We start from the raw sequence: 11,760 nt of genomic DNA on the forward strand, positions 1-11,760 counted from the left end.
AGGTCAACTTCAGGTGTCATCCTCAGGTGCTGTCTGCCTTTTTTTTTTTTTTTTAAAGTAATGTCTCTCCCTGGGGCCTGGAGCTCAGCAATTAGGCCAGGCTGGCTAGCCAGTGAACTCCAGGGATCCTGTCTCTGCTCCCCAGCAGTGGGATCACACGTACACACCACCACACCCAACTTTTTTATGCGTTCTGGAGACTGAACTCAAGTCTTCACACTCAGACAGCAAGCACCTTACTGACTGAGCTGTCTCCCCAATCTGGAAAATTAACTTCAATGAAACAGAAAAATGAGTAAAGGATAGTATTCTAGTTAGCCTTGTCAGCTTGACACAGCCAGAGTCACCTCAACTGAGGACATACCGAGGTCCGATTGTCCAGTGGGCAGGTTGTAGGGGATTGTTTTAAAGATTAACTGATGGAGGGCCTGGCAGCCCACTGTAGACAGCACTATCCCTAGGCTGGTGGTAGTCCTGGGCTGTATGAGAAAGCTCACTAAGAGCAGGGCATGGTGGTGCACACCTTTAATCCCAGCACTTGGGAGGCAGAGTCAGGTGGATCTCTGTGAGTTCAAGTCCAGCCTGGGCTATAGAGTGAGTTCCAGGACAGCCAATGGTATGCAGAAAGACCCTGTGGGGGGGTGGGGGGGGGAGGAGGAAGGGAGGGAGGGAGGGAAGAAAGAAAGCTTGCTAAATATAAGCTGGTGAGCAGCATGCTTTTGGGAACTAATCAAAAACTTACAACAACCCAGACAGGGCTTACTTAGGAGAAGGAGCTGAGCCTTGGTAAGAACTTTGAGTTCCTGAATACTGAAGAGTTCACTAGGCCCAGATGGCTTAAAAAAACAAACAAACAAACAAAACAACATTCACAGGAATGATCTATAAGAAAGCCAAGTTACTGGACTATATAAAAACTTTCAGTCAGACATCTCATGCAAATTCACATGCTAAAAAGGAACCACGTGGAACACACCTGACAGAAAGAAGCTGGTATACTAGAACATTTGCAACCCCAGCACTCCACAGGCTGATGCAGGAGGATGAAGTCTGAATATGATCTGTCTATACAGACTATACAGAAAGACTATGTCACTTAAAGAAAACGAGTTAGAAACAAAAGCCTAATGGAAAACATTAGGACTCTGCCTCACCAAATAATAGCAATAAAACGACAGAAATTGTTTTTTTAAATTGATGAAATAGAAATTCTGAAGTTCAAGGCGCTGGAGGTGGAGAGAAGGCTCAGCAGGTAAGCGAACCTGCTGCTCCTGCAGAGGACTCAGGCTCAATTCCCAGCACCCACGTGGATTCAACACTTTAATCTATGTAATTCTGAAGTTGAAAAGGATAGGAATACAAAAAGTTCATTAGCCCCAACAACTGATCTGGGCACAGACTAAGGAACCAGGAAATATGTAGATCAACTGAGACAGCTAGGGCAGCCTCCTGATCAGAAAGAAAAAAGAATGAAAATGTAACAGCCCAGCCGGGCAGTGCTGGTGCACACCTTTAATCCCAGCACTCAGGAGGCAGAGGCAGGCAGAGCTCTGTGAGCTCGAGGCCAGCCTGGTCTACAGAGGGAGTTCCAGGATAGTCCAGATTGTTTCACAGAGAAACCATCTCAAAAAAAAAAAAAAAGGAACAGAGCCCAAGTGATTCATGAAAGAACATCATGATTTTTTGCCAAAACACAAGTTACAGACATCCTAAAAGAAGAGAGGAACAGAAAGAATATTTAAGAAACAATGGCTCACACTTCCCAACTTAATGAACACATTCAGCTCCAAACAGGATAAACCTGCATAGATCCACATCAAGACACAGCCTCAGTAGTTAAAGGACAGGCACAGTCTTCGAATCAAATGACAGGAATTCCTCAAACAATGACATCTGACCACATCAGATCCCATGGAGACCAGAATGCAGCGTAACATAAAGAACTGAATTTATGTAATAAGTGGATAACATAAAGAATTGAATTTATGTAATAAGTGGGTAACAGGTAACTCGGCCCTGAAGACCCAAGATCAGGACGCACAGCGCTCTCTTGTTTCCTGGACCTGGACGCTAGAGGTAGACCAAGGGGAGTTCTCCAGAGAACACCTCCGACTGCGCTGTGTCTTTTCCAGAACCCACCACCTACTTATCCCTTCATTTGTAAGTTACCCACTAAATAAATCTTCCTTTTAACTACGTGGAGTGGCCTTAATAATTTCACCAATAAGTAACAGACAAAACACTGAGAATGTAGAAACTTAAAACTTACATAGAAATCAAGCCACGCATGCAGTCATCAAACTAAGAATGCCACTGAACACCCAGAGCTGACATCATACTTAACGATGAAAGACTCAAGCTCTCCTCCCAAGATCACATACAAGACCAGGAGGTTTGCTCTTGCAACGTCATTCAACTCTGCACTAGAAATTTTTGCCTGGAATTAGGAAAGAAAAAGACTGAATAAATAAGAATTATAAATAAAGGAAGTAGCAAAATCCCCTCTATTTGCAGAAGGGCAGGACCTGACAGAAAACTCCAATGAATGGAGCAATGAAGTTCAAAACCTTAGGAAGACAGAAACAAGTTGTATATTCATGTACATTAGTAAAGTATAGACATTTAACAATGAACATCACAAAAAATGAAAAGGAACAATTTCATTTGCAATAACATACAAGAGTAAATAGGAATAAATTTAATCAAGGAAGTAAAAGGCTTGTACAATGCTAACTATAAAGCATTGCTGGAAGAAATTATACACAGTTTATGAAAAGAAGTCTCTGTTAATAAACACAGATTTGTTTTAACTCTATGTGGGTTTATCCAGAAAGAATTTCATTGTAAAATGTCATGGCCTTTTTTTGCAGATATCTCACTTTCATATGAATTTGCAAGGGGCCCATGGTAGCAACAACAACCAAAAATTGGAGGAAAAAAAAGGAACAAAGTTAAGAACTCATTATTTCCTGGTTTTTAAAATGTACTATAAAGCTGGAATAATCAAAACAGCATGTGGACTAAAAGACAGCTCAGCGCTTAAGAACACTGACTGTTCTTCAGAGAACCCAGGCTCAGTTCCCAATACCCCACGGCAGATCAATAACCATCGTATCTATAACTCCAGTTCCAGAGGATCCAACGCCCTCTCTGGCCTCCAAGGGCACCAAGCACATATATGGTGCACAAACATACGAGCAGGCAAAGCATCCACACATAAAATAAAAACATCTGAGTCTTTAAAGAAAAGTACAGGTTACCATGTAAGGGTACACAGGCTGACTGATGACTCAAGCTGACAGTCTAGGCATAAACCCATCCATCTGTGGTCAAACGGTTTCAATAAGGATGGCATAACTATCCAATCAGAACAAAAAAGGGAACAAGGCCAATTGAATTACTACGTGCCATAAAGAGACTCCTATCTCACACTGTAAATTATAAGACTCCAACTCAGATACAGGAACTAAAACAATACAATTATAAGAATAAATATTCAAAAGTATTACATCAAAAGTGTAACAAATAACAACACAGGAACTTATAAACCAAAATATTTGTGACTCAGAGGACTCAAGAAACTGAAGACAACCAGAGAATGAGAGAATGTTTGTAAATCATATAGTTTATAAGGGTCTTGTATCCAAAATATACAAAGAACTCTTACCATTCAACAAGAGACAGACAACCCATCAGACAAGAGATTTGAACAGCTGTTTCTCCAAAGATATACAAATGACCAACAAACACATGAAGAAAAGATATTCAAAAGCATTAGCCACGGGGAAAATGTAACTCAAGTCCACAAAGGAAAGAAAGGAAACAGCAAGTGTTGGCCATGATGACAGACACTGGAGGCCTGGGCTGTAAACAATGGTGCGGCCCTGGAGGAACTGGTTTGCGGTTTCCTGAGACCCTAGCTTAAGTTACCATGCGATCTGGCTCCTGACTGCACTTCTTATATCAAATCTATTTTTTCCCAATTCTCCAGACACCAGCTGGATGCTCTGTAATTCAATCTAATTCTGACAGTATCGTCAAGAGTTAGTGTCAGACTCCATAATTCTAAATGCTCAGTCCCACAGACAGCGCTCACTTGGGATGTCGATCACAAGCCCTATACACCTCCTGTGTATCTGACTAGGCAGCTATACAACCAACCGTGTTCTCACAACTTCCATCTCAGGTGCACTTATGTTATGCTAGAGGTCAGAGAACAAGTTCATCCTCTCCTTCTACCCTGTGGGCTTCAGAAATCAAAGTCAGGTCATCGGTCCTGGCCAGAGGCACCCTTACCCGATGACCAATCTCACCAGTCCAGGTTTAGTATTTTGTAAGAATATTTTCACACTTTTTATACATCTTGAAAAAATACCTCACTCACATTTACCAATTTGTGGTAGTAGATGTCATAAATTAACAGCCAAATGAAGTCCCTACGAGGTTGAGAAGGAAAGGCCCCGAGTGCAGAGGCCTCTGCCCTATGCACAACTCCCCTAGTACAAGGACGTATTCAGCAACCCAGAATCTCTCCGAACCCCACTGTTGAGGGTTTTGTTTGTTTGTTTTAAGATTTTAATTATGTGTATCTCTGGGGGGGAAGGAGTTTGTGCACATGAGTGCAGTACCCAATGATCCCAGAAGAGGGCATCAGATCCTCAGAGCTAGAGATACAGGAGGATGTGAGCTGTTTGGTATGAGCACTGGGAATTGAACTAGGGTCTTTGACAGGTGCAGTATGTTCTTAATTGCTGAGCACTCTCTCTCCAGCTGTTGAAGGGCTTTTATGGAGGTCTCGTTTCAAAGGTATGATCATCGGCCATTGGTCACCAAACACAATTTTTTGCAGCTTTCCCTTCTCACCCTACTCCCAGCTAGGACAAAAAATTCCAACAGTAAATCATGTATGTAGCTGGTTCATCTGGCAAACAGCTCCCAGCCTGAAGTTATGCCTGCTCCCTACCCCCTTTCTGAGCAAATCATTGCTTCATTCACAGAAACTTAGCATGACTGAAAGAGTTAAACATGTGTCAAGGTAAGACCCCTCCCCCAGTGGGTTTCTGGAACAAAAACAGGTCCAAAGCCTCCACTGTATTTTACTGTGCACACCTACAAATTTATTGAGATTAGTAACAGTAAGTAATGATGAAAGGCAACAAGTATGACAAGACACTGTATCAGGAGAGCCAGTAACCGAGGGCCACTGTGACAGTTTGGGTGAGAAATGTCCCCACAGGCCCATGCATTTCAACACTTGTGCCGGCTGGTGTCACTGGGCTGGGCTTTCAGAGTTTACGGCCTGACCCCCACTTCAGTTCACTCTCTTTGCTCCTTGTATGTGGCTGGAAATGTGATCTCTCAGCTTCCTGTTCCGACCATCATACATGTCACTTGCGGCCACACCTCTCTGCCATGATGAACTCTTACCCCTCTGGAACTGTAAGTCAGAAACTGTCCCAGAAGTTGCTTTTGGTCATGGTATTTTTATCACAGCAATGAAAGGTAACTAACATAACCACAAATGAGTAACGGGCAGGTAGCATATTCAGCTGACACACTGAACTGAGGGAAATATCCCAATGGACAGACCTATGATGAAAATCTGAGCTTCTCCAAAGGTTCGGATTCTGGTACTGGGATGCTCAAGCCGTCTATCTGGGGCTTTATTCAGAAATGTTTCAAAGTGTTGACACCGGCTACAATACCCATGATCCTTGTACAAGGGTGAAGGCGGTAATGGACGATCACCGGAGTACATTGCCATTAAATTCCCGAAACGGGCGATCAACAGGCACAGAAGTAGGTGAATGGGCAAACAGAACAGTGAGTGACTGCAGACAGGTGGCAGGCTTCGGAGGAAGGAGGGGGCAGTAATGACAACGTTCTAAAACGTAATCGTGTTATCATGGTCACACTAAGAAACACTGGACAGTAACTTTTTAAAAGGCTAAATGAGTTGGGAAGATGGCCTGTTCCCTAAGCTCCTGGCTGTGAAAGGCTGAAACCCAGAGTTCAGTCCCCCAGAACCACTAAGGCTGGGTGCGGCACAAGCTCTAAGCACCCTGCTGGGGAGTCAGGAGGACCTCTGCAGCCATCCAGCTGCATCAGTGAACCCCAGGTTCACAGAGTCCCTGCCTCAAAACATAAGGTGAAGAGCCACTGAGGGAGACATCCAAACTCAACCTCCGGCCTCCATAGGCATGTGCACACATACACACACAGGAAGGTTATTTTATTACACAGGAATTATGTTTCAGAAAAGGCATTATTTTCTAAAGTAGGTTCCAGTCTTCAGCATGTTGAAAATCCCTGCCTTGACCTTCACCACCTCCTGCTGCCCACTCCAGTCAGTGCTGGGGGCCGTGCCAATCTGCTTTCTCTACTGTCTGACCTCTTGACTCAATGAAGTTTCTTCTTCAATTATCCTACCAAACTGCCACAAATTTAACCCAACACACTAAGAATCTTTATCAAATTCAATGACTTTCTATTTATCAAACTCAAAAGATTCTGATAATGCTTATTCTGACCAACTACTCAGAGCATTTATTATTTTTTTAATTATGTACCCAGGTATGGTGGCACACACCTCTAATCCCAGCACTCAGGAGGCCGAGGCAGGGGATTCTCTTTGAGTTCAAGACCAGCTTGGTCTACACAGTGAGTTCCAGAATAGCCAAGACCACACGGAAAGACCCTGTCTCAAAATAAGAAAAAAAGGTGTCGGTTAGTTTGGATGCCCCTGGAGGCCAGAGGTGTTGGTTCCCTCTGGAGCTGCAGTCACAGGCAGTTAGGAACCACTCAATATGGCTGCTGGGAACCGACCTCAGGGCCTCTGGACAGCAGCGAGAGTTCTCCACTGCTGAGCTGTCTCTCTAACCCCTGCTCAGAGAATTTCAAATAAAGCGTTCATCTTTTTGTTGGTGCTGATGTTTCATTTTGTATTTTGAGATAGGTCTTGCTATCTGGTCTCAAACTTCCTGCAGAGTCTCCCTGGTGCTAGGATTATGGGTACTGACCCCACACCTGACAGGGCTTTCCTCTTATTTTCTTTTCTGGAGTTAGATGTGAAGATAGTAGCCTTCCCAACCCTCTCAGCTGGACACAGTGATTCACACCGTTAAGCCCAGCATTGAGACAGCTGAGGCAGAAGGAATACTCCTTCTGAGGTCAAGGCCAGCCTGGACTACAGAATGAAACCCTATCTCAAAAAAACTTTTTTAAAAAAAAAAAAGGACCCTCTTTTGGCTTCTATGACATTTCATTATGGATACCTCGACATCACCAAACTTTCTTTGTTTTTGGCTTTTCAAAACAGGGTTTCTCTGTAGACCAGGCTGGCCTTGAACTCACAGAGATCTGCCTGCCTCTGCCTCCCAAACACTGGGATTAAAGGTATGGGCCACCACCACCTGGCCAATCAAACATTTTTGAATGTCTCTTTCCAACACATCCTCCTCTGTCTGGATTTAAATGGTCTCTGGGGTCTATTTTTAGAACTGATTGCTGTCGGCAAACTCTTCCCGTGGGTGGTCTCTGAACAAAGCTTCAGCTACCACTTACAGTATACTGGGAGGAGACTGATGGGAAGGCTCAACCACTAAAGGCTCACACCTAAAAAGACGATACCGTGTGCTGACCGCTCATTCTGTCTGTCTGTCTGTCTGTCTGTCTGTCTGTCTGTCTCTCTCTCTCTCACACACACACACACACACACACACACACACACACACACTGAAAAACTCTGAAGCAGATGATTCTCCCTGGAGGTTCACAAATAACACCCACTCAATAAGCCAGAAGCCAACATTCAGTTCCTCCTCACACTTACTCCCCTTCCTGAATTCTCTGTCTCGGATATCTTATCATTGTTTCTCAAGGACCCAGGATGAAATCAAAGTCATTGTATCCAATTATTTCACCCTTAATTTCCAATACCAATCTTTGCTAAATCCTATAATCCTATTCAGTGTATTCTCCTAACTTTTTCTGCTTCCGGTAATCTGAGACTGCGTTAGTTTTAGACCCTATTTCTCACCTCAATTATTGACAATAACAAAGACTTTCTAAAGCCTTCCTGTACTCAATTTTATATAGCCTCCATACTCTGAAATCTACACTCTACAATTCTAGAGTGATCTTTCTAAAATGAAAACAGTATGTTTAAACCCACACACACATTGTATTATTACCTATAGTGAGGGCATACAGTTTTTGAAGGCTCATCAGTACAGCCTCATCTTCTGCTCCCTCATCCACAACCGACGCTACAGCTACAGAACCAACTCACCTGTCTGAAATGTTTCAAAAAAGTGCTCATGCTTCCTACTTGTCTCTTTCCAACCCCTTCAGCCTTAAGTTTCTTTTCTAATTAATTTTGCTGGATCCCTAAGGACATAACATTCATAACAGGATTAAACACTGGTTGGATTGGCATTAAGTTGGCCAGTCTGCCTATCTCTCCCACCCCCATCCCCTTCCCTTCTCGGTTCTATTTCAATGACTCCTATTTGCTTGCAGGACAAAGCTGAAATTGCTGATGGTATACAGACTACCTCCCCAGTTCCATGTCTCACCACCACCAGACCCAGCTACCCAGCTATACTTGAGGTAGGTAGGTAGGGGTGTGTGTGTGTGTGTGTGTGTGTGTGTGTCCCCTCGCAGATGCTACAATGTAGTTAGTTTTATGTGGTTTTGCATACACTATCCCCTATCTAACTGCTCATCAGTTCTATGGCTGTCCAGTTGCTTTTACAATGTTAGACATCTTCCCCTAGGCATTCTCATCCCATATTTTCATCATTGTTTACACACGGCTCTTTTCTAACTGCTGCCCTCTTCCACAGCTTCTCCCTTAAGAAATGGAGAATCGCCTCTTGTATACATTCACAGAACCCCCATATTGTCTACAAAGCCATCTTAGAAACATGTTGTAGTTTGTGTTCTGACTGCTGTAACACAGTGCTTGAGTGCTTTCCTAATGTGTCCATGACCCTAGGTTCACTCCCTAACAGGTATGGGTATTATGTGTGTGTATAAAACAATGAATTTTATTCATACTTATGTATTACTTGTTGACAATTCAAGAGATAGACTTGACCATCTGAAAGCAGGTGGTCTTATCCATTTTCAAGTTCTCTTCACTTGGCAGAGAATCTAAACACAGTAATTTTTGTATTCTAAATAATCTGCATTTTTCCCCATGTTCTGTCTTACATATACTAGCATATATTCTATCAGGGATTTTCTTTTTGGAAGAAAAGAATAACTAGACATGGTGGCACATGCCTTTAATGCCAGCACTTAGAAGCCAGAAGCAGGAAGATCTCTGTGAGTTCTAGGACATCCTGGTATTAGGAAGATTCCAGGACAACCAGAGTTACACAGTGAGATCCTGAACCTCTCCCCAATAAAGAAAAAAACAACAGAATACACTTTGGGACAATGTTCTGAACTAATCTCTTCTTGCCAAGCAATGGCCTGTGCAAATTAACTGCACAAAATAGTTAACATTTGCTTTAAATTTTTATTATTTTTAGTCCCGGGGGAGGTGTGCAATTACCTGTGGAGACCAGAGTTGTTAGATTTCCCTGGGAACTGGACTTACAGGCAGTTGGGAATGGCCTGATGTGGGTACTGGGAACCGAACCCTGGTCCCAATGCACACTTTTTAAAATACCACTTCTTTCTAAATTATAAAAAATAATGGTCTCTGTAAATTTTACTATGAGAAGCCACCTTTTGTAAAGACATCAAATTCAGTTACCTTACCTTGTGTCTAGATACTTTGTTTAAAAAATTATTTAATAGTGGCTACTATTAAACCAATCTCTCTCTCTTGGATCTCTGAGACACTGAAAAGTGGGAACCACTGTACTGACTCCCAATCCCTATTAAAGCCAACACCGCTGACGGCAATTACTCATTTCGGGAAAGATACTCAGGATCTTGACATCACCAAGGTAATTCCTACTAGAGAAAGTGATGTGACCTTTTTCATTCACGGTCTTGTTTCTTCCTTTACACGTGCGTGCTGGCAACCTGAACACCAAGCCAAATGTGGGCCTATTCCTTATCATCATTTCAATATTTTGTGAATAACTTCCAAGTATGATGGAAGGCTACCCGAAGCACCACAACGTCAGCCCACACCCATTCCATGAAAACCACTGAGGCTGGGCTGTGCAGCAGCTCAATGCCCACATGGTAGCCCTTCTGTCACGAGCACAGACCTCCCACGGAAACGTCAGTGATCTTCAAGAACCATACTCAACCTTAGGGTACGCATGCTGCCCTCTCCGGAAGAACGCTCGAAATAGCCTCCAAACTTGAACCAGCACAACTTCAGAAGACTGGGAAGGGGGAAATTTTGCCAAACCTGTTTCCCAACGACATATTTAAAAGACGAAAAAGAAAGCTGGCCTCGATCAAGAACACCGTGGCCCCAAAACACTTGAAATTGCGTTGAGCGTGGAGTTCTGAACTCCAGATCTGGGCGTCCATGGCCACTAGAAACTGAAGCAAGGACCTCTGCAACCAGGAGCGCCCCCTGCTCCAACACCAGCCCCGGGCAACAGCAGGAGCTGCTCCCCGACTCCACCCCGCAAGCACGGGGACAGGTGGGCATGCCAGGTGCGACTCCCACACCGGAAGGCTGAGGAAGGCCAGTCGTGTCCCCCCCCCCCCCTCCTCCGGCGCAGCTCCGGCCAGGTGTGGCCCGCAGAGATGCCCCGCGGCCTGGAAGCTCCGAGAAACCGCCGGGTTCCCAGCTCGCCCCTGGCTCCAAGAGCAGCAACAGGACACACCCGGGAGCACCCGGGGAGGCCTGTCGGGCAGGCGGCGTGAGCCACCCCCAAAGAGCAAGCTGGCGGGGGTCGGGGGGAAGGGGTGAAGCCTGCCCGGAGAACCTAAGGAGCGGCAGCCACGCCCCCCACCCCCAACTCCAATTCCGAGCCCAGGATCCCAAGCCCAGCATGCTGCCTGACAGGCGCGGGCGCGAGGCCCGCAAGCGACGGCTCGCACGCCGGGGCACGGCGCCGCAGCGCGGCGACCCCCGCAAGCGACCGCTCCCCGCCACTGACCAGTGCCTGCCGCCCAGCGACCGTCGGCTCCGCTGCAGCCGCCGCCTCCTCCTCCTCCTCGCACTCACGCAGCCGCCGCGACCGCCGCCTCCTGCGCTGCCCCCCTGGCCGGCCGCGGGAGCCCCATTCCCACCCCGCCCAGCCTCCGCCTGTTTACAATGATTGGGACAGAACAGGACGGGCCGGCCCAGCGCGCACGCGCACTCCCTCCTCCCGCCGCCGCCGGCTTCCCGGCTTCCGCGGATTCCTGACTCTGACGGCTAAGACCGTCCTGGGCGAACGCCCCGTGCCCTCGCGCGGGGCACGCCGGGAGTGGTAGTTCTAGGAACCCCGACACCCCCCGCTGCCTGAGGCCCGTGCCTCGGACCTAAACTACAACCCCCAGGAAGCACCACGCCTCCCGGGGCTGGAACTCGCTGGGGAGACAGGGAACCCGCGAGAGGACGTGCCAAACGCTGAGGCTCCGCGGGCGCTTGCGCATTGTCCTGGGGACCGAGTGGAACCTGTGCTTACCGGAGCGAATCCCAGTGAAAACACAGTTTGGAAGCCCTGCAATGCTCTGCAGGAAAGGAAGCGCTTTCCTCCTCAAGCTCTAGCCTGGTGTCCTCAGCTACTTAAAATGACACTTTTTTTTTTCCGCGTCTGCGTACTTTGGTGGTTCCAACCAGTTCAACCAGCC

At 46.0% G+C, this 11,760-nt stretch overlaps 1 protein-coding gene across 1 annotated transcript in view; it reads right to left on the reverse strand.

The window, feature by feature from the left end:
• Ralbp1 (ralA binding protein 1) overlaps positions 1-11,232 on the reverse strand; it is a 46,928-nt gene extending 35,696 nt beyond the window's left edge. Inside the window, exon 1 of the mRNA XM_028873979.2 lies at positions 11,082-11,232. The gene's annotated coding sequence lies outside the window, so the exon portion shown is untranslated. The remainder of the gene's footprint in view (positions 1-11,081) is intronic.
• Between the last annotated feature and the right edge of the window lie 528 nt (positions 11,233-11,760).

Source organism: Peromyscus leucopus, chromosome 13 (assembly GCF_004664715.2).
Source record: "Peromyscus leucopus breed LL Stock chromosome 13, UCI_PerLeu_2.1, whole genome shotgun sequence".
NCBI classification, from domain to species: Eukaryota; Metazoa; Chordata; class Mammalia; order Rodentia; family Cricetidae; genus Peromyscus; species Peromyscus leucopus.